Here is a 27,446-nt window from a genome sequence, read left to right as displayed (position 1 = left end):
CTAGTATTCTCATCAATAATTGTCAAAAATTATCTATGAGAATGCAGAAAAGCAGTGGAACATAGTACCTAAATGTTAGTATGTACAATATCAAACACATTCGAGGCAACAAAATTATTTAAAGTAAAAGGCAGTCTTTTCTATTTAGCAGTGTGACAAGCATTACAAGTATCTATTCTAGGGTCAATGTAAGGATATTTTGATTCATAATATCTAATCTTTTATCAAGCAAGTGACCTAAATGGTTGTGCCATAGATTTTTTACTACCATATTTGTGTATGTGTTGTTTATTGGCAAAATTGACAAAAAGGGAAGTAGCGTTGTCAGGACTGTGAAAGACCTATAGGCAACATCAAGGTTAGTTGAACCAATCTTGTGTGTTATGAAGTCTTGGAGAAAACATGTTGAATAAGTGAATATCCCACGAACATTTTATGCATAACCAATTTAGATATGGAAAAGTGATTGTAGCAGAAATCTGGAATGTAAAGAACATCTTTTAGATAAAGCTTATCACATATTTAAACAATTCCTTTATGGGTGGCTCTTAGAGAGACTAATAGTGACAGGGTTAATTTTTTCTTATAAATGTAAGTGTTCAAGAGAGGAAACAACATGATCAGTTACACTAGAGTCTAGGATCCATGACATAATACCTTTATCAACATTTGAATTAAAACTTAAAATGTTTTAGTTGTATTAGGAGAACTGGAGACTTTTGAACTAATTTGGTGATTTAATGAAGCTCCTATGTCACTAGTGGTATTGATGAGAGCTATGGGAGCCGGGTATTGTTGCTTTGTTTAGCGCACCTTAGGATCATAAGTCTCTTCTTTGCTGTCATTATTGGATTCTTGACTTCTTGATAGAAGACCTTTGCCATTATGAAACTTGTGATTGGGAGGAAACCCATTCTTTTTATAGCATACATCAACATGTCTGGTCTTGCCATAATGGGAACAAGATTTCCTTTTTAAAGAGGGTTTGTTAGTAGGAAAACCGTGTTTCTTGAAGTATACAGAATCAGTATGGCCTACTTCGCCACAAAAGGAAAGAGTAACCGTATTTATGGAAACAACATTATTTTTTTCTAAGCTAATAAGGATATTATTATTCATTAACTGTCTTTCCTGTTGCATGACATAAGAAAAGATTTTTGAAATAGGGGTATGAGGTCCATTAGAAGAACATGAGATTGGATATTACTGTAGTGTTCATTTAGACCTCTAATAAACTACAAGGCATGGTCTTCATGTTTCCTTGGTGAAATGGTTGAAAGAATTTTGTAGGAATATTTCACCTCACATGTGCAAACAGGGTTAGGACAAAAATTCTCCAATTCATCCCACACGACCCAAAGGTTTGTGAAAATCATTGACAATGTGATTTCTTTGTTCTAGGGAGACAACTTCATTTTGTCATTCAGCGATATGCAACAAATCACCTTGGAAGAATCTAGATTTTACATCATCCAAGATGGGTTGGGCATTTTTCATCCAAAGAATACTATGCCTTATGTCTGGTGAGACATGATGAACCAACCAGGAAACCACCTTATTGTTACACCTCTTATAGGAACTGTGGGAAACATCTAATTTGGGTGGCTCGACAACAATCCCATCAACAACTTGGGCTTTGTTCTTGGCACTCAATCCAATGGCCATAAATTTTCTCCATACGTGGTAATTATTTGAACCAAGGAGGGAGAAACCAAAGAGATGGCAAAACTCTCGCTAGGATGAAGATACAAGAATCTTGAGGGATGGTTATTTTCATTGTTATCTCATTGGCAAGTGTACTAAATCGTATAAAGTAATATAAAATGGTAAGACTAAGTATCGTTTCCCAAGAGACTCGTGTCACTAAACAATCGTATAATAGCTTAACTAATTAAGACTAAAGATCGATTCCAATAATTGAAATTAAAATGCAATAAAAGTAAACATAATAACTTGAATGTAAATTTAATCTTTTGAAGCTAAAACAAGAATGAATGAATGATATTGAGATGATATGAGATGATGATGTTGTTGGGGTTAGATTTCACCTACTTCACTTTCATGCATATTAGAACTCCTCTTCTTCATTGGAATGCTAATGTCACTTACAAAATTACTTAGAACCCAATCCCTTAGCGTAAAAAGCCTAGCCTTGATAATTAAACAACAATCCCTTGAAACCCTAATAACAAATTCTGCATTAAGAAAAGAAGCTTAAGACAACTAAACGTCCAATTTCTATCCCTAGATAATATTTCCTTTAGGTGAAATCCTCCATATCATGGTTCCTAAGTATTTCCCAATAACAAAGAAATCCAATCATCAAGTTATGAATGGCCAAAAACATAATAAGCATTAAGAATAGGAGAAAATCACTAGCATTCAATGAAAGAAGCATAAAATATTCAAAACATATTCAAATACATGAAGTTCAGAGGTTACATCTTTCCCCAACAACAAATGATTTAGCTCTCCATTATCATGGAGAACCTTGGCATACAATGGATGAATGAAAATGAGATGGAAACCCTAGAAAGAGAAAAGGAAAGCTCCTGCATGCCCAATCTGCCTCCAAAGGGTCGAAAATAGGGTTTCTGTGCTTCAAGCGCGAAAAGATACGAACCCTAATGTCTAGAGGCCTTTAAATAAATCCAAAATTCCATATGGGCCAACGTTGCCAACACTCAGCGCCATAACTAGAGGCAAGCAGGTGAAACTGCACGAAGAGTAGCGTTCAGCGCCCTCGCAACCAAACATCCTGCGGTGTAGCTGACTGGCAGTCAATGCCTAAAGAAGGGCAACCAGGCGTGGTTCGTGTCTTTCTCCACTGAGCACCCAGAAGAAGGCAACCAGGAGTGCTTGCGTGACCACTAGTGCTGAGGGCCCCTAAAGAGGGCAACAAGGCGTGATTTCGTGGCAACCGGCGATGAGGGACCCTGAAGGGGGCAACCAGGCATGATTTCGTTCCAACCTTAGGATGTATAATTTCAAGTTGTTGTCCTCTGGTCCTAGTCACAACTCTAAAAAAATTTGAAACATTTGAAACATTAGAAACATAAGTTAATATATTAATATCATAATGAATTGATAAGAATGAATGTAATACTTACGATTGTATCAAAGACTTCAACTCCGCTTTAATCTTCCTATGAAGAGAACAAAACCATACAACTTGTGCTTTTTTTGGAATGATCACCATGAGTTGCCAATGGCCCCTGTCATGTGCCAACAATTAGTGAGTTAGTTTATTGATTAAAATTTGATAAAAGTTGACAATATTGGGAAACACATGCGCATCAATGTATGGCGCGATATATATCTCTTTGTTAGACTCAATCATCCATGTTTGAATATATGATTTTCTGAAATCTAATGTGTTTCCAGATGGTTGAATGGTCTGAGGTTCAAGAAAGCCATAAACTGACGCCCGACCTGATTCAACTACGATGGTGTCCATGTACCTGTAAGAATAAAGTTAAGTATATGTATTAAAAAGTAATAATACTAATATACAAATTGGAAAATAACAAATAAAAACTTACATGCACCATAGTTGTATGCATGAAATGTTGAGCATTTTTTCTCCACCAATGATCTCATATGCATCATTGAAATTAATATACAATGGAACATGTCACTCGAGCCCAAATGTTCTTAACTCCCACAACATCTCTACCGGTCCTTTTCTCAACTTATTTAATCTGGAGGTCAATATGGATATAACATCATTATTGTCTTCTGCTTCCTCACGAGCCTCATTCACAGGTTGAGCAATGGGTTGTTTCTCAGGACGGTAGAACTGTAACTCACATTTACAAAAGTTAGGAATCATTTAATTATAACTTGAAGATTTAAGATAATAAAAAGAAGAATATAATACCACTGGTTGGCCAAAATATGGCATGATCATAGCCTTAGGCCAAGCTAAAAATGTGCCTAAGGCCTCCCCCACGAATTGGATTTTAGATGTAGGCACTGGCACTCGAGCCTGGGGGTCTCTTGGATCATCAATCATTACCCGTGCGTGAGTGGACAATAAAGGAGCACCGTGAATGGTTTGGCCTCCTACAATCTGTCGTCCCACGGCCACTACGCGTGGAGGATCCTCATCAACCAAAAACTAATACTGAATATTGTAATCAGTATGATTTGCAGTAGAGCATGAGCCTTTAGTGCTCACACGAGGTGTAGTAGGATCATCTGTAGGGGCATCCTCCTGCTGTGACTGTTGTTGTTGCTCTTCTTGTTGTTGTTGTTGTTGTTGTTGTTGTTGCTATTGTTGGGTGATCATCGCAAGTTTTTCTTCAAGCATTATGAAGCGTTCACTCATGCTTTCCTCTAATTCGACTTGCACCTGTTGCCTGATGCTACTAACCATTTCCCGAGTCACGACTCTGTGCTTCTTGGTTTTGGGCCAAAGTAGTCCCTCAATCCAATAGCTCCTCCAACAGCACGCACACGACCTGGGCGGTCTAGCCGACCTGTGGCTGCTACTAGGAGGTCCTCCCTACCTTGTGCCACAAATGTGCCTTGACTCTGTTGGTCAACCAAGTAATCCTGCATATCATAATGAAGCTAGACACATTAAGAAGTTTGTTACATAATTTTTTTATGAACTATGGTAATCAGTTAAAAGTTTTCACTTACAATTCTCTGGGATATCTCCTGAGCAGACTGGGATGTAAACTGGCCATTGGACTTTGTCCGTGCAGCCTTCCACAATTCATGTCTGGCTGGTGGAGGTGCTAGATCAGGTGACTCAAGACCTAACTCCTCAGCGCGACGTTTTCTCATCTTTTTCTCTAATAACGCATAACCACCACGTGACAGTACGTGGGGTGTATCATTAAGCTTCTGCCTCTATTGGGCGACTATCCTTTTCACCTATGAAAAAATGAAAATCATTAAGCGTAAATCACAAATTAACATCTTGTGTGACTAGAGCAAAATATTAAAAAACATACCTGTCACTCAGGAGTAAGTCTAGATTCTTTAAACTGCACCCACTCCTGCTCAATTATTTTATATTTTGTACAGGGAGTGATGGAAGACCATCTAAGACGCACATTGGACCTCTTACTAGAGCCATGGGAAAGAGGATTCAAGAGGAAGAAGGATCACCTACCATTTTGCTTTTATGGAAGGTAATTTACATTGATTCTTTTTCCCATAATTAAAAGCACATTTTTCCTTGCTTTGTAGGATTAAGAAAAAGCAGCTGCCAATATGAAGACTTGGGGGAAAAACTTGTTGCCCAAGCTATCAAACAAAGTTGTTTTACATGTGTGCTGCTGGCCAAAATCACCAAAATAGAATTTGGCGCTTTCCATTTTCAAACTTGCTGCCTAAGAATTCACATGAGCTATGTAAGCTGCTGCCCAAACCAAAATTGGCGCCATTCATTTCAGTTTAATTGTCATTTCATTTTGAATTTCATTTCAGATCTGAGGCTCTTATTTCCCTATAAATAAGAGACCTCTTTCACCATGTAAAGGACTTTTGAGCTTAGTAAATTGCTGCTGAAATTAATTTCCAGCCCTATTGCTCTTGAGTCATTTATTCTCTCTACTTTCTCTTCCCTTTCCTCTAGCTTCCTTCCATTGTAGGAAGGCCTTCTGAGCTGTGAGGTTCCTACACATACTCATTCCACTCAAACACACTAACCATCAATCAATCTCATTCAATTTCCGCTGCATCCACACTGCTGATTTCAATCCGCTGCACCAATACTGTTCTCGGCAAGGTCCAGGTCATTCTAAGCATGGCTAAGCTTCCATCAAGTGGTATCATGAGCTTAGGTCATCCACACACCAAGAGCTAAGCTATTTCATCCATTTTTATTCCAATTCTGTTTCTGTTTTTGCATTCTGTCCAGTTTTTGTTCCAGCACTGTTTCCATTTTATTTTGGTTCTGTTCTTCTTAATTTGGTGTGTTTAATCATTGTTCGGTGTGCTTCCATTCTGTTATCATGTTTATCCTTTATTTTAAACGGTGAATTTTCTTTGTTTGAGTCATTTCCAGCTTTAATTTTCAATTTCAGTGTTGTCTTGGTCATGTGCAAGTGAATATTGCAGTTTTAATTTCTGTCACTGCTTTGGTATTCTTTTTTCTGCTGGTTTAATTCGTTTTGCTTGAGTTCAAGTGCTAGATAAGCTATATATCAACCAATAAAGGCAATGAGAATTTGTTCTAGCCTTGGTGATACAAGCTAAAGCACTAGAAATCCATTTTGATTTCAAATCTGTGTTGAACTCTGCTGCAAAATTTCAATTCTGTTTTTAAATCATGAATCTGTTTTCCAGTTGATTTCTTTTTATTCTAGTGCTTTATACAAATTTGGTTGATGATATTGAATGATGCTAAAAGTGTAGCAGACCATTACAAGCAATGAAATGCAATTTGCATAGCTTGGTTGCTCACAATTAATAGCATTCCACTATTTCAGCTTTTAATCCAAGCTTTTCACCGTGCTAAGTTTCTTTGAATTGTCTAATCTGAGTTTGGTCATGCTAAGCATATTAAATCTAGCTTAGATCTGTGTTTTTACACTTCTTAGAGTCATTTCCTTTGCTGTCCAGTTTTTGAATCCATGAAAAACTAAAAGTGGTTGGTTTATTGATGGTTTTTGCTGCATAATCTAGCCATAACAAGGGTGATTTTCGAATCCTGCTATTTCTGTGCTTTTGGAAAGCTTGAGCAAGTCTAAATGGATGTTTGAAAGTTGTTAATACTGCTCATTTGGTCAAAAATGAATTTATATGCAGATTGGATATTTAAACCATCATTTTTGAGTTAAAAATGGAAGTGGATCAGTGATTCTGAATATTAATCATTGTTTCAGCTGTTTAAGAGTTTAAACATGTTTAATATCACCAAGAAAAGTAGGAAAGAAGGAAAGGAGAAAACCCTAAACCATGCCTCAAATAAGGAAGTTGTCTAAACTTTGAATATTTCTAAAAATCTTTTTCTTGGACAACCTCATTTTCTTCTCTATTACAAAGAGGCACTTGTTTCAATAAATCATGAACTTGGTTCTCTACCAAAGGGGTTGCAAAAACTTTTAAAAGAATTTGATGATGTATTTCCTAAAGAGGTACCAAGTGGATTACCACCTTTAAGAGGAATAGAACATCAAATAGATTTAGTGCCTGGGGCCAGCCTTCCTAATAGGCCAGCCTATAGGACCAATCCCATGGAAACAAAAGAAATAGAGAAACAAGTCAATGAATTGTTGAATAAAGGGTGGATCCAAAAGAGTTTAAGTCCTTGTGTTGTGCCTGTGTTGTTGGTTCTTAAGAAGGATGGATCTTGCAAGATGTGTACAGATTGTAGGGCCATCAACAATATAACTGTCAAATATAGGCACCCCATTCCTAGATTAGATGACATGTTGGATGAATTACATGGAGCAAACATTTTTACCAAAATTGATCTCAAAAGCGGATATCATCAAATAAGAATTCAAGAGGGAGATGAATGGAAAACTGCTTTTAAGACCAAGTTTGGTTTGTATGAATGGTTAGTCACGCCCTTTGGCTTGACCAATGCTCCAAGTACATTCATGAGGTTAATGAACCATGTTCTTAGAGAATGCATAGGGAGGTTTGTAGTGGTCTAATTTGATGATATCCTAATCTATAGTCAAGGCCTTCAAGAACATCCTAACCATGTCAGAAAAGTCTTGCTTCTTCTTAGAGAATATCATCTCTTTGCCAACTTTGACAAATGTACTTTTTGTCAAGAAAGTGTGATTTTCCTTGGATTCAAAGTTGGAAAAGAAGGTGTACATGTTGATCCAGAGAAGATCAAGGTTATACAAGAATGGCCAACTCCCAAAAATGTAGGAGAGGTGAGAAGTTTTCATGGATTAGCAAGTTTTTATAGAAGATTTGTGAAAGACTTCTGCACCATAGTCGCTCCTTTAAATGAGCTAGTCAAGAAAGACAAACCTTTTCTTTGGGGTGATAAGCAAGAGTTGTCTTTTGAGACTTTGAAGCACAAGTTAACACATGCACCTATTCTAGTTTTGCCTGATTTTTCCAAAGCCTTTGAACTAGAATGTGATGCATCTGGGGTAGGTATAGGAGCTGTTCTAATACAAGGAGGACACCCCATAGCTTATTTTAGTGAAAAACTTAGAGGGGCAACTTTGAAATATCCTACCTATGACAAATAATTGTATGCCCTCATTAGAGCTTTAAAAACTTGGGAGCATTACTTGGTAACTAGAGAATTCATAATACATACTGATCATGAATCTCTCAAGTACATTAAAGGGCAAGCAAAGCTAAACAAAAGGCATGCAAAGTGGGTGGAATATATTGAGCAATTTCCCTATGTCATCAAACACAAAAAGGGGAGTACTAATGTTGCTGCGGATGCTTTATTTAGAAGACATGCATTGTTAATAACCCTAGGATCTCAAATATTAGGATTTGATGACATAAAAGATTTATATGAAAATGATGAAACATTTGCATCTACTTATTCATCATGTCTTAAGAAGCCTTTTGATGAGGGGTATCTTTTTAATAAAGGAAAACTTTGTATACCCCAAGGATCCATTAGAAAACTTCTTATCAAAGAGAGTCATGGAGGAGGTCTCATGGGTCATCACGGAGTTGATAAAAATCTAAATATTTTGAAAAGTAAATTTTATTGGCCACACATGAGAATAGATGTTCAAAGGCATTGTTCTAAATGTATAGCTTGTTTACAAGCTAAGTCCAAAATTATGCCTCATGGACTCTATACACCTCTTCCTATAGTTAATACCCCTTGGGAAGACCTTAGCATGGACTTTGTCTTAGGATTACCAAGAACTCAAAGGGGGTATGATTCTATATTTGTGGTAGTAGATCGTTTTAGTAAAATGGCTCATTTTATACCTTGCCACAAAGTAGATGATGCTAGCTATATCTCTAGACTCTTCTTTAAAGAAATAGTAAGATTGCATGGCTTACCCAAAACTATAGTGTCTGATAGAGATGTGAAGTTTCTAAGCCATTTTTGGAAAACTTTATGGGAAAAGCTTGGAACTAAACTTCTATTTTCTACTACATGTCACCCACAAACTGATGGGCAAACTGAAGTAGTAAATAGATCTTTATCTACACTATTAAGGGTAATATTAAGAGGTAATAACAAATCTTGGGATGAACATCTACCTCACATTGAATTTGCTTATAATAGAGTAGTCAACAAAACTGTTAATCTTTCTCCTTTTGAGGTTGTTTATGGCTTTAACCCTATCACACCTCTTGATTTACTACCTCTTCCAGAATCATCTTCTTTTTTTCATAAAGAAGGTAATTCTAAAGCAGAGTTCATCAAGAAGTTACATGAGAAGGTCAAAATCCAAATTGAAAAACAAACTCAAAAATATGCAGAGTACAACAACAAAGGGAGAAAGAAAATAGTTTTTGAAGAAGGAGACCTAGTTTGGCTTCATTTGAGAAAGGAAAGATTTCCCTCTCAAAGGAAATCCAAACTTAGTCCAAGAGGAGATGGTCCATTCAAGGTGGTCAAAAGAATAAATGATAATGCATACATCTTAGATCTCCCTGAAAGTTATGGTGTCAGTCATACTTTTAACATCTGCGATTTAATTCCTTTCACAGAGAATGATCAACAGGGTGAATCAGATCTGAGCACATATCCATTTCAAGAGGGAGGGTGTTGAGAGGGTCGCACCTCACAAAAGTTGATTGCAAAATTAATGCAGTATAGTTACTAGGAAGTGACTCCTAGGTCGTCTCTCAAGGACCAAATGTGGTTCAGTCTCAGATCAAACACGTAGTGGGGGGGTTTGAAAGTGTTTTTGTGATTAGAAGTGAACTAAATTAAAAAAAAAATGAAAATTAAACACAACCGAATATAATTGCAAGCATTAAAGTAATGAAAACATTCAACTGGAACAATTAAAACGCCGTGCAGCTGGAATAAAACGAAATACCAAAGTGTGTAAATCCAATTCAATTCAACGAGTAAGCTAAACATGAAAAGCAATTCATTACAGAAATGACGCAAGAAAAACGCTTGAACAGTTAACTTAAATAAGTGAATAAGCTGCTGTAAAATCAATTAAGATTCATCACGGATTTAACACTTAAAATAAAATGCGTGAACAATAAGCTGAAATAAATTGAGCATACTGCTTCCAAGCTAAATGCAATTCAATGTATACACTACAAAACATTCTCAGTGCAAGTGTGAATAAAGAAAAAAAAACCGAAAAAAAACTCTTCGAGCTCTCCCTTCGCTGGAATAAAGACCGAGAGTCTCATTTCCGTGTGCACACCCACGCTTTTCTTCCAGCCAGCCAAGGCGGTCCTTCCCCAAGCAATGAACTAAACTTCTTCTCTCAACTTAACCACCGTACAAGTACACCTACCCCCATCAAATCACCTCTTCATTCTCAACCAATTTGGTGCAACAACGTGCTAATCATTCCAGCCCATCCAATGAAAATTAAAACCTTACTTTCCTAGACAATAAAACACCGTTCACTTTTCCAAAAGAAAGCAAATGCTAAAAATGAATTTTTCTCCCCTTGATGTGACATTGATGGATTGAAACTTCAACCAAAAGCAGTGTACGGAACCAAATGAAAAGGCAAGAATTAAATTCAGCAAAATGAAATAAACTTGGATCTCTCATTCACGCTAGCATAACATCTCCTATGAATCACCATGCTTTACTTAAAGAAAGAAAGAAAACACTGTGCACATCTCTGCTCCACATTCCCGTGCTGACACCTTTCTTCTCCAATGCCCATGAGTGCAGCGTGTGCTGCTCCCCTTTCCGTGTGCTCCTCTTACTGGACCAGGTGGCGGCTGGAACAGCTCCAGGCCGAGACACCTCCTTCCAGCACACCTCCTTTCACTCCTAAGCATCCTATCCGTAACCCTCCATCTCTCTCGCTTTTTCTAAGTGAAAGATCCTCTAATGTAACAGCGCTCTCCCCATGCTTCCCGAAAACTCAAAAGTATAAGTGCCCTAGTGCCAAGCTGGATCAACTTCTTCGTTTGCCACCTATATCTTGCTGGATGCGTGGGCGTGATGTGCAACCGTGAGCTCCAAAGCTGCTGGACTCTTCATTCCATCCAGCACACCCTTTTTCATTGTGGGCCGTGACACCAAAGCTCCAACACGTTCACAATATTATGGGTAAAATCACCACTCTTATTTCCAGCTTCCAAGACCTATTCCGCGTGAATCCAAACTGCTACTGCTGTGCTAGACGTGTGAAGCTGCTGTGCTCTGGATCACGCTGCTTTGCTGGATTCATTTTCTTTTTGGAGTTCCTTCCGCGTGTTGCCTCCTGGACCAGGCCAAGTGCTTTTGCCACCACGTGTTGCTGCTGGATGTAACCCGTGTGCTGTTGGACGTGCAATTCTCCAAGGACCAACTTCCGTGCTGGACGCTGCATGTTTCACTTCTTCAATGACTTGGTGGGATAACGTGAAGATAGATGGGCTGCACGTGGACCATGGAGGTGTGCTGCAAATTACTTGACATCACCCTTCTTTTTGATTGAGTCCGTGTGGTGTGCTACAAAAATAAAAGTGAAGATCTCCTCTCCGTGGTTGGCAGCTGCTCTTAAATGAAGGTTGGATGCCCCGTAATTCTCCCCTCCCTTGGGTGTTGGACAGAGAGCTCAGGACGTGTGCTGGACCACTTTTACTTCCTTGCTGGACACCACTTTGATTTGCTGGATGTCACCCTTTTTCCAATAATGAAACACCCCTCTCTCATAAGCCCAAAAAGTAAAATCACCCTAATACCCTCTTCTTGTGCACACTTCTTTTGTGGAAAGTCTTGAATCATGTGATGGCCCTCCAAATGTCCCAAATTATATTTTCAAAATTTTTCCTGAAATCAATAATGCAAATAATAGCCTCAGATAATTCAAATTAATTAAAATAAGAATTTCTGATGAAATTAAGCACAATTGGCAAAAATTGAAAAATACCGGACATTTAAGCACAATTCCCTGATTAATTCTAGCACACTAAACTAAGTGAAGTGAATAAAATATTGACTCATCAAAATAGACCACACTTAGTCTTTTGCACTCCTGGGCAAAACCAAGACGAAAACCAGGGAACTACTCAAACATCAGGGAGGTAACACAGACTCGACAAACAGACAACAAAGACAAACAAGGAAAGAAACAGAATTACACAGTTCTCAAAGAATCTGGACAAAGAAAAGAAGTAGACAATTCCAACACAGAATGAATCAGAGAAAGCAGATACTCATCGAAATCATTCAAGCAATTCAAAACACGGAAAAATAATGAATCAACTTAAGAGGTGAATCAAAAGCAACAGAACCTCACAGATGCACTATCAGTGTTTCTCTCAAGTGTTTAGGATAAACAATGTCAACTCGATGCACTCAAGAAAACAAGCAACAACAGACTTGGCGAGCCTCTAATATCAACACTCAAAACATATGCATGTTCAAATCAAAAGGTCTTTAATGGATGAAATGGGGCCAAGGGCAAGGGAGGATAAATATGGATGAGAAGCTACAAACCAAAAAGAATAGAGGAGCAATGGGGAACAAGTGAAAACACAATCAAATACACCCAAAACCTCTAATTCAATCCTCTTGACTCCATTATTCACAATTTTTTTTTCTCTATATTTTTTTCTCATCCTGTCTCTTTTCTTTTCTCTCTTTAGCACACAACTGTAAGAGACAAGATACACATATATTTACAACAACAAAACAAGAAGAGGAACTAACTAGCCAATTCATCAGAATCCCCAAGGAGACCACACTTGTTACCAAAACACTTCCAAAGCTCCAAAATTCCCTAAGGTTAAGGTAATCATGGTTTTTCACTTAGGGCTAGTGTATGAGCTTCAAAACAAAGAAATGAGGAAAGTATAGTCTCAAAAGGGGGTATCAAAGGATCAGAACAAGGCAAGCTTATTCGGCTAGAGAGGCTAAAAAATAAAGCTGCCTTTATCACTTCCAAACATGCATATCAATCAAGAATTATCAACAAGAGTCAGGCCAAGGCATATGTGCAAGCAATCAAGAGACATATCACACACAAGAAAGAACATAAAGTGGCTCAAATCTCACACAGGGTAATTGTCACAATCAATTCAACCTCTCAAAAATCATAATCATCTTCCAAGCAGAGAAAAGCAAGGATTTCAAACAAATAAGTATCAATCAAGTGAAGGAAATGATAAGTCTACAACCCAAACAAAGTCCAGAAATGAAGAGAAACATGTAAAATTGTACACAAAACAAAACAAAAACTACCTAGAAAAGAAAAAAAATTTAACACGGAAAACAAAAACTAACAAAGAAAAATAAAAATCTCCCCCAATAGACCACACTTAAACTACACAGTGTCCTCAATGTGTCACAAACAATAAAATCAGAAATCAGAACAGTGAACAGATCATGGACAAGTGCAATAAAAGTACGGAAAGGGGGAGAAGAGAGAAAGAAAACTCCCCTGGTCATGGTGGCAGTTGCCAATTTTGGACTATCAGGGAGATGTCTTCCACCATAGGATTCAACAAACAAGTTTTGAGGAGTAACAGCTTCATCAATACTACCATATCATCCAAAACGAGATGTTTCTTCTTTCTTCTCCCAGCAAACTGTTCCATCAGTAGCTTTCCTTCTACTGGCAGTTGTTGAGTGTGTGACACCGGAATGGAGATCTCTGGCTCAGTCAAAGAAGTAGCAGTACACTCTTCTTCATTAATCATGATTTCCTTAATGTCAGCACCTATATTCTCATTTAATTCTGCAGCATGGTCATCAAACTCACACTTAATAGCATCTGTTATACGCATAGAATCTGTCTGTAACACATAATCAATTTCAATACAAATCGGGCAAGAACCAGATTCATAATCACATTCAAAGTTCTCAAAGAACTGTGTCAGATCAAAGTTCAGTCCTAACTCCATAGAGTTATTAGATTGCACAGTTTCTACCTCAAAATCAATATTGATATATGCATCATCAACATAATCAAAGGTCAGTTCAAGGCTATTATCATTCAGAATTTCATCACAGCAATCATGTCCATTCAAAACAACCTTTATACCAATGGGTTCAATGGATGATACTGAATCAAAAATTTTAGAATGGTCAATCAAATCTGTATCAGTATCAGTCATGAATCCTATAGAATCAGTGTGCATCAAATCACATGCATTTGAATGTATAGGCAAATCAGGTAAAGTGTTTGGAATTTCAAGTTCAGAATAAACCTGTTTTTGCTCATTGAAAATTTTCTTACCAATCTCCAAGTCATCAGCTGCATCCTCAAGGCTATCATATAAATCAAGATCAGTGCAAGGATAGTGAACATCAGGTATGTCAATGTGCTCTACAGGGAATAATGAATCCACAACATGAGTGTGCACATGTATATCAATATCAGAATCCAGAACAGGCTTAATGGGTTCAAGTTTTACCAATTCAAAAGCATTAAAATTTACTTGAACCTCAGATACATGAGTAGGGATTTCAAGTTTACAGTAAACCTGCTCAGGTTTTTCCTTTACTACCTCACTTGGATTTTGACCCGCCAGCTTGCAGAGCAACTTCTTTGCCTCTGTTGGAGTTGTGTCCATCAAAGATCCACCAGCAGCTACATCCACTAATATCCGTTCATTGTCCAGGAGCCCTTCATAAAAGTAAATCAAGAGCAAATGCTCTGAAATTTGGTGGTTTGGACAGGTTGTGCAGAGCCTGTTCAACCTCTCCCAATAATCTGCTAGGCTTTCTTCTTGAAATTGCTCAATGGCAGTGATCTCCCTCCTAATGCTGACTAGCTTTATTGCTGGAAAGAACTTGTTGAGGAATCTCTGTTGTGTTTCCTGCCAACTATCAAAAGGATACTGGTATAGGAACCAGTCTCTTGCTGCTCCTTGAAGGGACATTGGAAACACTTTCATCAACACTGTCTCCTTTGAAACACCAACAGGCCTCATAGAAAAACACACCAAACAAAACTCCTTGAGGTGCCTGTATGGATCTTCATGTGCCAACTCATGGAATTTGGGAAGACTCTTTATCAGCTCATACATCCAGTCTTGAGAATCTGTCATCTCCTCTATTGTAGTGCAAAACCTCTCTCAGACCTGGACTTCCACTTCAAACAAAGATTAAACCAAACATATAGAAACATAACATGGGGGAAAACCATTATTTACATAATTTGAAACTTCCAGAAACAACAACTACATGCACAAAATACAAAAATGATAAAAATCTAAACACACAAAAATTGATAAAAGAAGTAAACCCAAACAAGACTAACTAAACATCCTAAAACAGATCACACAACACAACACAACACTAACACAACAAAAGACCTAAGACTGAACCGTTGGTCCCGGCAACGGCGCCATTTTGTTGAGAGGGTCGCACCTCACACAAAAGTTGATTGCAAAATTAATGCAGTATAGTTACTAGGAAGTGACTCCTAGGTCGTCTCTCAAGGACCAAATGTGGTTCAGTCTCAGATCAAACACGTAGTAGGGGGGTTTGAAAGTGTTTTTGTGATTAGAAGTGAACTAAATTAAAAAAAAATGAAAATTAAACACAACCGTGTCTTGTTGGATGCGTGGGCGTGATGTGCAACCGTGAGCTCCAAAGCTGCTGGACTCTTCATTCCATCCAGCACACCCTTTTTCATTGTGGGCCGTGACACCAAAGCTCCAACACGTTCACAATATTATGGGTCAAATCACCACTCTTATTTCCAGCTTCCAGGACCTATTCCGCGTGAATCCAAACTGCTACTGCTGTGCTGGACGTGTGAAGCTGCTGTGCTGTGGATCACGCTGCTTTGCTGGATTCATTTTCTTTTTGGAGTTCCTTCCGCGTGTTGCCTCCTGGACCAGGCCAAGTGCTTCTGCCACCACGTGTTGCTGCTGGATGTAACCCGTGTGCTGTTGGACGTGCAATTCTCCAAGGACCAACTTTCGTGCTGGATGCTGCATGTTTCACTTCTTCAATGACTTGGTGGGCTAACGTGAAGATAGATGGGCTGCACGGTGTCCTTCTTTAATGTCCCAAATTATATTTTCAAAATTTTTCCTGAAATCAATAATGCAAATAATAGCCTCAGATAATTCAAATTAATTAAAATAAGAATTTCTGATGAAATTAAGCACAATTGGCAAAAAATGAAAAATACCGGACATTTAAGCACAATTCCCTGATTAATTCTAGCACACTAAACTAAGTGAAGTGAATAAAATATTGACTCATCAGAGGGTCTAATGGAAGACCATCTAAGACGCACGTTGGACCTCTTACTAGAGCCATGGCAAAGAGGATTCAAGAGGAAGAAGGACCACCTACCATTTTGCTTTTATGGAAGGTAATTTACATTGATTCTTTTTCCCATAATTAAAAGCACATTTTTCCTTGCTTTCTAGGATTAATAAAAAGCAGCTGCCAATATAAAGACTTGGGGGAAAAGCCTGTTGCCCAAGCTATCAAACAAAGGTGTTTTACATGTGTGTTGCTGGCCAAAACCACCAAAATAGAATTTGGCGCTTTCCATTTTCAAACTTGCTGCCCAAGAATTCACATGAGCTGTGTGAGCTGCTGCCCAAACAAAAATTGGCGCCATTCATTTCAGTTTAATTGTCATTTCATTTTGAATTTCATTTCAGATCTGAGGCTCTTATTTCCCTATAAATAAGAGACCTCTTTCACCATGTAAAGGACTTTTGAGCTTAGTAAATTGCTGCTGAAATTAACTTCCAGCCCTATTGCTCTTGAGTCATTTATTCTCTCTACTTTCTCTTCCCTTTCCGCTGCATCCACACTGCTGATTTCAATCCGATGCACCAATACTGTTCTCGGCAAGGTCCAAGTCATTCTAAGCATGGCTAAGCTTCCATCAAGGGAGTGTCATTCTGTTTAGAACTAAAGACGTATTGACGTGTCATTCTCGTCTTGAAGTCCCTCCACCAGACTGCAATGTGGGATAAAATCTTCTTCCTTATCCTCTCATCATTACGGATATCCCAATTTTCCTGTTAAAAACAAAATTAATGTTAAAGCATGATCAACAAAAATAAGTCAATGATGGAAGTAAAACATCTTAAACATACCAAAATATCTTGCCATAGTAGATTTTTGTCAACCTGTGGGACATCATCCCAACAGGTAGCGACAATAGGGACATGTGCTTTTTCCATCACGCCCAAGTAACTTTTGAACGATGCTGCATGTGCCCTAATAGGCACAAATGTTCGGGGATCAAACTCCACCATCACTGGTTTCTCATTAACCCGACGGGATTTGACATCAGGCATCCGAGTCACAGATCTACCCCTCCTCCCGTCGGACCTGATCCAGAGCTCGTCATACCTGTTTACAAAGTGTTAGTACATTATAGTTAGAACAGACAAAATAAATAAATTGTACAAGTAATTAAAACGATGTTAAGACACCTATTTATCCCATATGCCTTCGTCGTGATCACATCGAGTTCCATGTATTTCATCGGGTACATCATCAACCTTATTTTCAATGGTTCTTGATGAGAAGAAGCTTGTCTCAAGTATATCTAGATAGTCTTCATCATCAGTTGTGTGCATGGCTCTGCCTTCCAATACCACTGACCATTTATGATTCACTGGGTTAGTGACATAGAATAGTTATCTTGCTTGACTAGCCATAATAAATGGTTCATCCATGTAACTCATTTTGTTAAGATCCATCAAAGTGAATCCGAGGTCTTCTGTCACCACTTCAGAATTACTATCAACCTATTTACACTTGAAAATTGGAACTCTAAAAGTGACATAATAAATTTCCCAAATTTCTTGTATTATTCCAAAATAACTGATTGATGTTGTAATTGGATTCTTATCCTTGAAACTGGAAAAGTGTACAGCCTCAGCTTGTAAGGTAACTCCGTTATTTTGAACTCTACTTTTATCGTCTTCCTCCTTTGAATAGAACAAATAATTCTTTATGTAATAGCTACCAAAAGTGATCACATCAGTTTTAGGTCCACGAGCTAGTCTCAATAGATTTTCAGAAACATTCGGAGTCGCATAAATCTTTTTCTTAAACCAAGCTAAAAAGGATTTGTTATGTTCAATAAGTGTCCACTTTTCACTCATACATGGATGTGCTGACTTAATTTCATCAATGTGTTGTGAAATCTAAGGAATAACATCCTTTGTGTTGTTTAAAATGTACAAATGAGCTTGATTAACTTCTTTTCCACTAACACTTTCAATCCTTACTCCTCGAACTCCCTTTCCTTCACGTCCATTCTCACGTCTTTTCTTTGGAAGTCCTATTGGGTCACAACTTGGCATATAACTTGATCAGAATTCAATGGCTTCCTCTGCAATGTAGCCCTCTATAACCGAAGCTTCCGGTCTCAATTGATTCTTAACATATCCCTTTAAGATCTTCATGTATCTTTGAACCGGGTACATCCACCTCAAGAAACCCGACCCACATATTCGAATCTCTCTCACTAGATGGACAATTAAATGAACCATGATATCAAAAAATGAGGGTGGGAAATACATTTCCAATTGCCACAATAGTCTGATGGCCTCATTTTGCAAATCATCTAACTGTCGAGGATCAACAACTTTCTTGTAAATGGGATTCAAAAACAAACTCAAACGTGTGAGAATACCTCTAACAGAGGCAGGTAAAACGGCTTGAATAGTTACTGGTAAAAGTTGTTGCGTTAAGACATGACAATCGTGAGACTTTAAACCAGCCAACTTCAAATCTTTCATAAAAACAACGTCGAAGTCCAAACCAGTCGACGTTTTCTCTTAAAATAGCGCGCCTTTTTTATTAATTTTTTCTTATAAATTGCAAAGGTTACATCGAATTTGAAGGGGATTAGACGTAGTATTGGAAGCCAAAAGTTAAAGTTTCTACCTTTTTAATTCTTTTTAGTTTTTTCTTTTAAACACGAGAGCATTAATAGAACGTCGAGTTCTGTTGGAATTCGACGTTTTGTTCTTCCGCCAAAAAGTACCATACTTTCGGATCTTTTTTCTTTTCTGCCCTCCCATAGAACGTCGTAGGCTGCCAGGCTGGGATGTGAAGGGAATTGATGTACTTGGCAGCATTAATTGTGTGCTTAATAGAACGGTGTATTCGATGCGGCTCTTATGATTCTTTTTTCTTTAAAATCACACATGAAATTTTTTCTTTTTACTTCTTCCTTAATCGATTCAAGTTAGCAATCACTACTACAAAATTGACTATAGATAGCGCTGAATAGATAGCGCTTTTTCTAATAAGCGCTATCTATTAATGTGCAGAACAATAGATAGCATTTATTTACACAAGCGCTATATATAACTATGACAATAGATAGCGCGTATTTTAAAAAACGCTATCTATAATTATTTAATATTATTTTTTTAATTAATAAATTGAAATATATCCATAGATAGCGTTTGTTTGAAAAAGCGCTATCTATGATAATTGAATAGATAGCACGTTTTTAACTAAACGCGATGTATTGTGACCCAATAGATAGCACGTTTTAGAGTACGCGTTATCTATAACGACTAAAAGTTTTTCCTCTTCGCGCTACTAGGAGTCTCTTGCAATTTGACGTTCACTTTGAACATCACTGCGTACCGCTGCTCCAAGGTTTCATTCGCACTCCTTCGTTTCATTCGCGTTCCTCCTCCGTTTCATTCATGTTGCTCCTCCGTTTCATCACTGGTTAGGGCTCTTCTCCTCTGTTTCATCAGCGTAGGGCTCCTTCTCCTCCGTTCATCAGTGCGTTAGGGCTCCTTCGGTAGTTCTCCTTCAATTTGCTCCCGTTTTCAACAGTGTGTGGCCTTTGCTCCTTCGTTTTAGGACTTCCGTTTTCAGGTATCACATTCCCTCTCCCTCCTCTTCTCGACTTCGTTTCTCCTTTGCCTTATTTTCATGAAAACACGTTTTTATCAGGTGGTGATCGCGCCATTGGTGTAGAATCTGTGTTGGTGCACTGGGTTTAGGAACCCATTGTCACTCGCTTCTGTGTTAGGGCAAACACTGAGGGAGAACGACACTCCTCTGGTGAGTTTTTAAATTTTGCAATTGTGTTATAGTTATAGTTATTTTATTTTAGCACATAGGTGGCGTGAATATTTGGGTTTGGTGACTCTATTTTGCTTGAGTGAGACTAATTCTTTGTGTAAGTATGGAACAAATTGGATTAGTGTGTGTGAGTGTTAGGAAGAGGGAATGTCAATGTAACAGAGGGGAGAAGGGTAGTTGCAGAGAAAGGTTGAGAGAAAACGGAACAAATCATGTAAGTAAAACAAATAAGGTACCAAAAATTCAAAATAAACAATGAAATGGAATTGAAAGAAAATTTTCAAGCTTACATATAGCTGGAAAAAGCGAATTCCAGGTTCTGTTGAAGCCACCTCTTCAACACTTGAAGTGGCCCACGAGGACAAAGTCTGAAACAACAATATGTTACTCATCAAGAAAGAATATATAGAGCTCAATGGACATGCATTGATAAACAACGAATAATTTTATAAGCATACAATCTTTTGAAATTGATTAGGGTGTTTTTGAGTGAAATGTTTGGCATGAAGTACCAAAGGTATGATGTACAATGGAAAAAATAACAGATTCTCAGAAAATCCACCAATTGAATTGAATCATTCATATCAGAAAGGAATTTTTCTCACTAGTGATTGTAAATTTCTTTATGCAAAGCAATTTGTCCTGAATAGATGGTGATTAATCAAGTGAACAACTCCTGTGAATAAACATATAAGAAAAGTACCATGATTGTTCCAGCTGCAGAGGCAGCTCTTGCTGTGGCATATTCTCCTGCATAAGAAAAAAATCTATATCATCCAACATAAATCCAGCTCTAGTTAGTTCATTTACCTGTACTTGCAAAGGGTTTTAGAATTATTTTGAAGTGGATGAGCTTTCGGAGGTGAGTATTATTTTGAACCAAATCTCATCAACAAAGTGAGGTGGTTCTCAGCCACAAACGCCTTGTGTGTTTCACAGCTCTCTTTCTTTCTCCATTATCATTTCCATCTCTAAATTCGAAAAAGAAAAATAACCCAAAAATACTCAGAAAAACTGTTTATTTGATCCTATCTCATATACCTTTCAACTCATGGAAACAGAAGAATAATATTTTGTCACTTACTATTCTATCTCTCTGTTCTCCACAAACTTAAAAGGCTTAACATGAGCTCAAAGCCATGGTAGAGAGTCTTATTTCCTCCTTATTATATACTATTATTCTCTGAGGATGTGAATTATATTTGGAAAAGTAAAGGTGAGACTTTTCCAATATATGTATAATAAAACATAAAACGGTTGCTGAAAGGTATTTTGGAGTGAGTAAAGTCTATGTTACTTGGAGCAGTATCTGCTACAGAGACAAAAAACCGTCTACCAGAGAATATGTACTAATGTGGATTAGTTATAACGTACACCATTTTCCCTCTATCACCTATACTAGTGAACATGCGAAACTCTTGAAGAATGCATTATGTTGAGGTTATTACTACATTTAACCTTCAATTATAGTACAATTGTTTTCCTTCATTTTTGTGCATCCAATCCAGGAGAAGGATTATCGTCTCAAGAAAATGATAAGGAGAATTTAGTGAGTGTTGTAGATCATGTTCAGTCAAAGGAATTTGAGCATAGATATAGGCAGAGATAGATATAGGCAGAATTTGAGCATAATAATTAGTTGAAGTGATGCAGGGAAATGTCAAGCATAACTCCACATAATTATTAGTTGTGTAGAGGTGATAGATGATTCAAGCTATATAACTCTGGTCATACATGTTTGCTAGTATGTTCTCTACTGGTTTCAATAGGAGAGGATTAGAGATAAATGATAAAATAGTTTTACCGGGCAATTAAAGTAGTGAGTTGTAGGAGGAACAAAGTCTTTAATCTGGCTGTGAACTTTTAATTGTGTGAAGCCAATGGTGTTGATTCTCGAAGTTGTCATGTGTTAGTAATAGAAAATGTTGTTCCTGAAATTAACAGTGTAAAAGTGTCACCATTATGCTTCAAAATCAGTCATTGTACATCAACCGTAGCCTTCCACTGCTGTGCTCCTCTTCACGTTCCAGCCGTCCACTTCCACTGTCCATTGTCCAGCTCTCTGCATTCTCACCGGCTGCTCCTCACGGGCTGCTCTCCCCTCTGGAATGTCCCCCTCTATTCTACTGTATACTACACTCCACTACTGCTACTGGAATCTAAATTACTCACACTTAACACTACACGGCCTTCTCCTTATATTCTTGGAAGTGCACACTTTCATTTGTTCCAGCCAGCTTCCCCATGTTTTTGGTCTCCCATTATCATCTTTTAATTCATTTCTTCCATCAATTGCTGCTCCTGGATGCCAAATAAAATAAGGTGGGGCCCTCCATTTCTCACACACTTATGCATGCTACTGCTTTGACCGAGAACACCATTTCTTGGATGCGTGGTGTTGTGTGCCACTGTGACAAAGCTTTCTCGCTTCCCCTGGATGCGTGGTGTTGTGTTCCAACACGTCCCAGCTCTTTGCAGACCGGACGCTGCTGCACCTTAGCTAGTCGTGAGCTCCTCTTTCTTTACATGGAGCAGGCCGTGGATGTGCTGGACCAGGCCGTGGAGTGTGCTTGTGTTGTGTGCAGCTGTGTGCTCCCTGTTGGCAGCGTTGGACGTGGCTGGTGCAACTGTCTTCCTTTCTCTCCACCAAGAAACTAAGCATTTTGCTGCTGGAAAAATAAAAGAAATGTGTCCCCCCTTTCCGTGATAGAGAGCCCTTCTAAGAAAGAAAAATTCCAAAACCTCCATGCAGTAAGCGTGTAGCTTTTCTCCAACGTGTTCCTTTGCTCAAGGTGGCTTTTGCTGGACGTTGTGTCTCCTGCATGCTGTTGCCTGCACTCCTTTCATCTCCCACCATGCATCTTCAATTTATTTAATATTCATTGCCCATGGGCTGCCAAGCCATTGTAAAAGAAACCGTGAGTGGGGCCCACCTTTTTGTATTGTCTCCCACTTCTTAAAAGAAAGAAGATTCCCTTTTAATTGGATGGCTAGGCCGTGTGGTGTGATTTCTATTTAGTCCTCATTTCTATAATTATAGAACCTACAATATAATTACAGAACTTACAATATAAATTAGAGGAATGCAAGGAACTAAATCTTTTCAACACACCCTTTTCTACTGGTTAAAATTAAGTAACTATAGAAGTTGTGAAACTAGCATTTCTATAAGCTAAAACTTCATATAATTATTATTAATAAAATAATATTATTAAATTTACACTAAAATTCATTAAATATTTTAAAAGCAATAAATTTTATTAAATTATAATTATGAATCGATAATTATTTTGTAAATTAATAAAAGTATATATATATATATATATATATATATATATAATATGGATAAATAAATAAATAACTATTTTTAAAGTTGTTTAAAAAGTTAATATAATAATTATTAAAATAAAATAATATTATTAAATTCATACTAAAGTTTATTATATATTTTAAAAGAACTAATATAGCTACTTTTTAATTAATCTTACTACTACTTCTAGGTAGACAAATACACCTTACCACACAATATTGACCTTACTGCTTCTATTTAATTAACCATCTTACTACACATTCCTTTTTGGCCTTCTAGGTAGACAAATACTATCATTTTATTTCTTTTCTTAAGTGACCTTGTTTTCTTTATTCGGGCTCTGATAGAGTATACACTCAACATCATTGTTATTCTTTTTGTAAATTGCAGTTGTGAACTTTTCTTACACATACGGTGTGTTTAAAGTTGAGGTAGGATGAATATTATTTTATAGTTTGTTATTGCAAATAGTGTTAACTTTTATATATTGCTAATACTATATTGACTAATTTTGATAGATTAATAAAATATGGACCGAAAATGGATGTTTGCTAGTCGATTATCAAAAGAATACGAGGATGGGGTGAAAGGGTTTCGTAGATTTGCAGTTGAGCATGCAAAAAACCCTAGTAGAATCATTTGTCCTTGCTTGCAGTGTTGTCATTTAAAGGTAGTGAATGCAGATGAGTTAGAAGAGCATTTAATATGCAATGGAATTGATAAAAGTTATACATGTTGGACCAAACATGGTGAAAATAGAAAAAGTCATATGAATAATGATTTTCATCATAATACAAGTTATACACCGAAAGAAACTGACACAACATATGAGTTAGATGATGTTGAGGAGATTGTAAATGTAATCGAAGAGGATATGCAAGATTCTCCTCAGATGTTTGATAGGTTGACAACGGATGCAAAGACACCATTGTATAATGGTTGTACTAGTTTCACAAGACTATCAGCAGTCTTGAAATTATTCAATTTGAAAGCACGAAATGGATGGTCTGATACTAGCTTTACTGAATTACTATCACTTATAAAAGATATGCTGCCACAAGATAATGTGCTTCCTAGTCGAATGTATGACGCTAGAAAAATATTAAGCTCTATTGGGATGAGCTACGAGAAGATTCATGTTTGTCCAAATGATTGCATTCTTTTTCGAAATGAATATGCCCCATTGGATAAATGTCCTAAATGTATGACATCACGGTATAAGAAAAATTTAGTGCCGAGCAAAGTGGTATGGTATTTTCCTATAATACCAAGATTTAGGCGCATGTATCATAATGAACAAGATGCAAAGAACTTAAGATGGCATGCAGATGAAAGAATACGTGATGGAAAGCTTCGACACCCTGCAGATTCTCCTCAATGGGCAAAAGTTGACCATGATTACCCTAATTTTGGGAAAGAACCACGAAACCTACGTCTTGCTTTATCTACTGATGGAATAAATCCGCATGGTATGCAAAGCAACTCGCATAGCACGTGGCCTGTGGTTATGATTATATATAACCTACCTCCATGGCTATGCATGAAAAGGAAGTTCATGATGTTGTCCATGTTAATTCCAGGTCCAAAACAACCAGGGAATGACATAGACATATACTTGGCACCTCTTATTGAAGACTTGAAGGATATGTGGAACGAAGGTGTAGAGGTGTATGATGGGTATACAGAAGAAAGTTTCCTGCTAAGGGCAATGTTGTTTGGCACAATTAATGATTTTCCGGCATATGGTAATCTATCTGGATATAGTATCAAAGGGAAGTGTGCATGGCCTATATGTGAAGATAATACATATTGGGTGCGATTGGAACATGGTAAGAAAAATGTATTTCTCGGGCATCGCAGATTCTTACCTTCAAAGCACCGTTATCGAGGATGGAGAAAAGCATTTAATGGGACGACAGAAGAACGTAGAGCTCCAAAATTGTTGTATGGTGATAAAGTTTTTGAAAAAGTAAAGGATATAAACAACAAATTTGGTAAGCCTTTTGCAAGAGATCTAGTCACAAGTGGGTGGAAGAAAAAGTCTATATTTTTTGATTTGCCATATTGGAAGTCCTCGTACGTTAGACATTTCCTTGATGTGATGCATATCGAAAAAAATGTATTTGATAGTGTCATAGGTACGTTGTTGAACGTTCCTGGAAAGTCTAAGGATGGCATCAAAGCAAGGTTGGACTTAGTTCAAATGGGAATTCGAAAAGAATTGGCACCAATAAAGAAAGGTAAACGTCAATATCTACCTCCAGCAGCTTATACTCTATCTAGAAAGGAAAAAATTGTGTTTTGTAAGTTTCTACAAGGAGTTAAAGTACCACAAGGGTATTCATCAAACATTAGGAACTTAGTATCTATGAAAGATCTAAAGCTAATAGGGTTAAAGTCTCATGACTGTCATGTTATGATGGAGCATTTATTACCGATAGGCATACGTTCCATTTTGCCTAAAAAGGTAAGATGGACCATAACTAAACTATGTTATTTCTTTAGAGCCATATGTAGCAAAGTGATTGACACTGGAAAATTGCAAGCACTAGAAAGAGAAATTATTGTAACTTTGTGTGAGCTTGAAATGTATTTTCCACCTTCTTTCTTTGACATAATGGTTCATGTCACCATTCACTTAGTTAAGGAGACACAATATTGTGGACCGGCTTATATGAGATGGATGTATCCAATGGAGCGGTATATGAAGATATTAAAGGGTTATGTGAAAAATAGAAGTCGACCAGAAGGATGTATAGTGGAACGATATATACTTGAAGAAGCTATTGAATTTTGTACTGATTACCTCTCTAATGTTGAATCAATAGGACTTCCAAATTTTCGACACTTAGCGAGAACCACAGGAGAAGGGATTTCTGGAAATACCATAGTGACCATAAGTAGGAAAGATTGGGAGCAAGCTCAATTGTATATCCTACACAATGACGATGAAGTTGAGCCATATGTTGAGAGACACAAAGACATGATTACAAAATTAAATCCAACTAGGACTGACCAGTGGATATGTAGAGAACACAATGCAACTTTTATACAAGGGCTAAAAAGTCACATTTTTTCAGAGCTAAATGTGAAATCCTCTTTAATTTCTGACAGATTGAGATGGTTAGCCAATGGTCCAAATTTTCAAGTCTTCTCTTACACTGGTTATATGGTTAATGGGTGCACATTTTACACTAAAGACCGAGATGATCAAAGTACTATGCAAAATAGTGGTGTAACTTTGGTGGCTGAATCTATGCACATCTCATGTGCTAAAGATAGAAGTCCTGTATATGCAAATATGTCGTATTTTGGGGTAATTAAACATATATGGGAGTTGGATTACACCACATTCCGGGTACATATATTTGGTTGCAAGTGGGTTGATAATAATAATGGAGTTCGACAAGATGAAACAGGATTTATGCAAGTGAATTTTAATAAAGTGGGGTACAAAGATGAGCCATTTATTTTAGCATCACAAGCTCAACAAATATTTTATGTTACTGATCCGGTTGATGTCAATTGGTCAATTGTGTTGTTGACCAATAAAATAAACGATCCTTCCAATGATGATATAGAAGATGAATATACAAATATTGAAGATGATCCTTTGTATCAAATATCATATGATGACGATCCAATAACAGATGATATCTTGTATAGGAGAGAGGATCATAACGAAGGAATTTGGATAAATCCATCATTTTATGTCCACAAGAAACCTAAGTCTTTAAACTTCATATCAAAGAAGAAAAGGTTGGATTTATAAATTTTTATTCTTATGTTTATCCCTTTTTACTGGTGTTATCCCTTTTTTATCTGAATCACTTTTATTACAGGTAAATGACAACTCCTACTGAAGATGATATTCCTTCTCCCAACCAAGCTAAAGGGAAGAAAGGTATAGTGATTATGAAGAAGATCGTTCAAGCTAGAAGTGAGGGAAAAAAATTAGAGGTAATGGACATCGTATATTTTTTGGTATATGAGATATGTTACTTTCCTAATTATTGTTCAATATGTACTTATTCATAATATTAG

At 37.3% G+C, this 27,446-nt stretch overlaps 2 pseudogenes; one reads left to right on the top strand and one right to left on the bottom strand.

Moving 5' to 3' along the window:
* Positions 1-2,734: 2,734 nt before the first annotated feature.
* LOC148205151 (uncharacterized) lies at positions 2,735-17,516 on the bottom strand (annotated as a pseudogene).
* Positions 17,517-24,112: 6,596 nt separating this feature from the next.
* Positions 24,113-27,174, top strand: LOC148205150 (uncharacterized; annotated as a pseudogene).
* The last annotated feature ends 272 nt before the right edge of the window (positions 27,175-27,446 follow it).

This window comes from Vigna umbellata, chromosome 1 (assembly GCF_029865625.1).
Source record: "Vigna umbellata cultivar VRB3 chromosome 1, Vumbellata_1.0, whole genome shotgun sequence".
NCBI classification, from domain to species: Eukaryota; Viridiplantae; Streptophyta; class Magnoliopsida; order Fabales; family Fabaceae; genus Vigna; species Vigna umbellata.
This window is presented reverse-complemented; position numbering and strand designations above follow the sequence as displayed.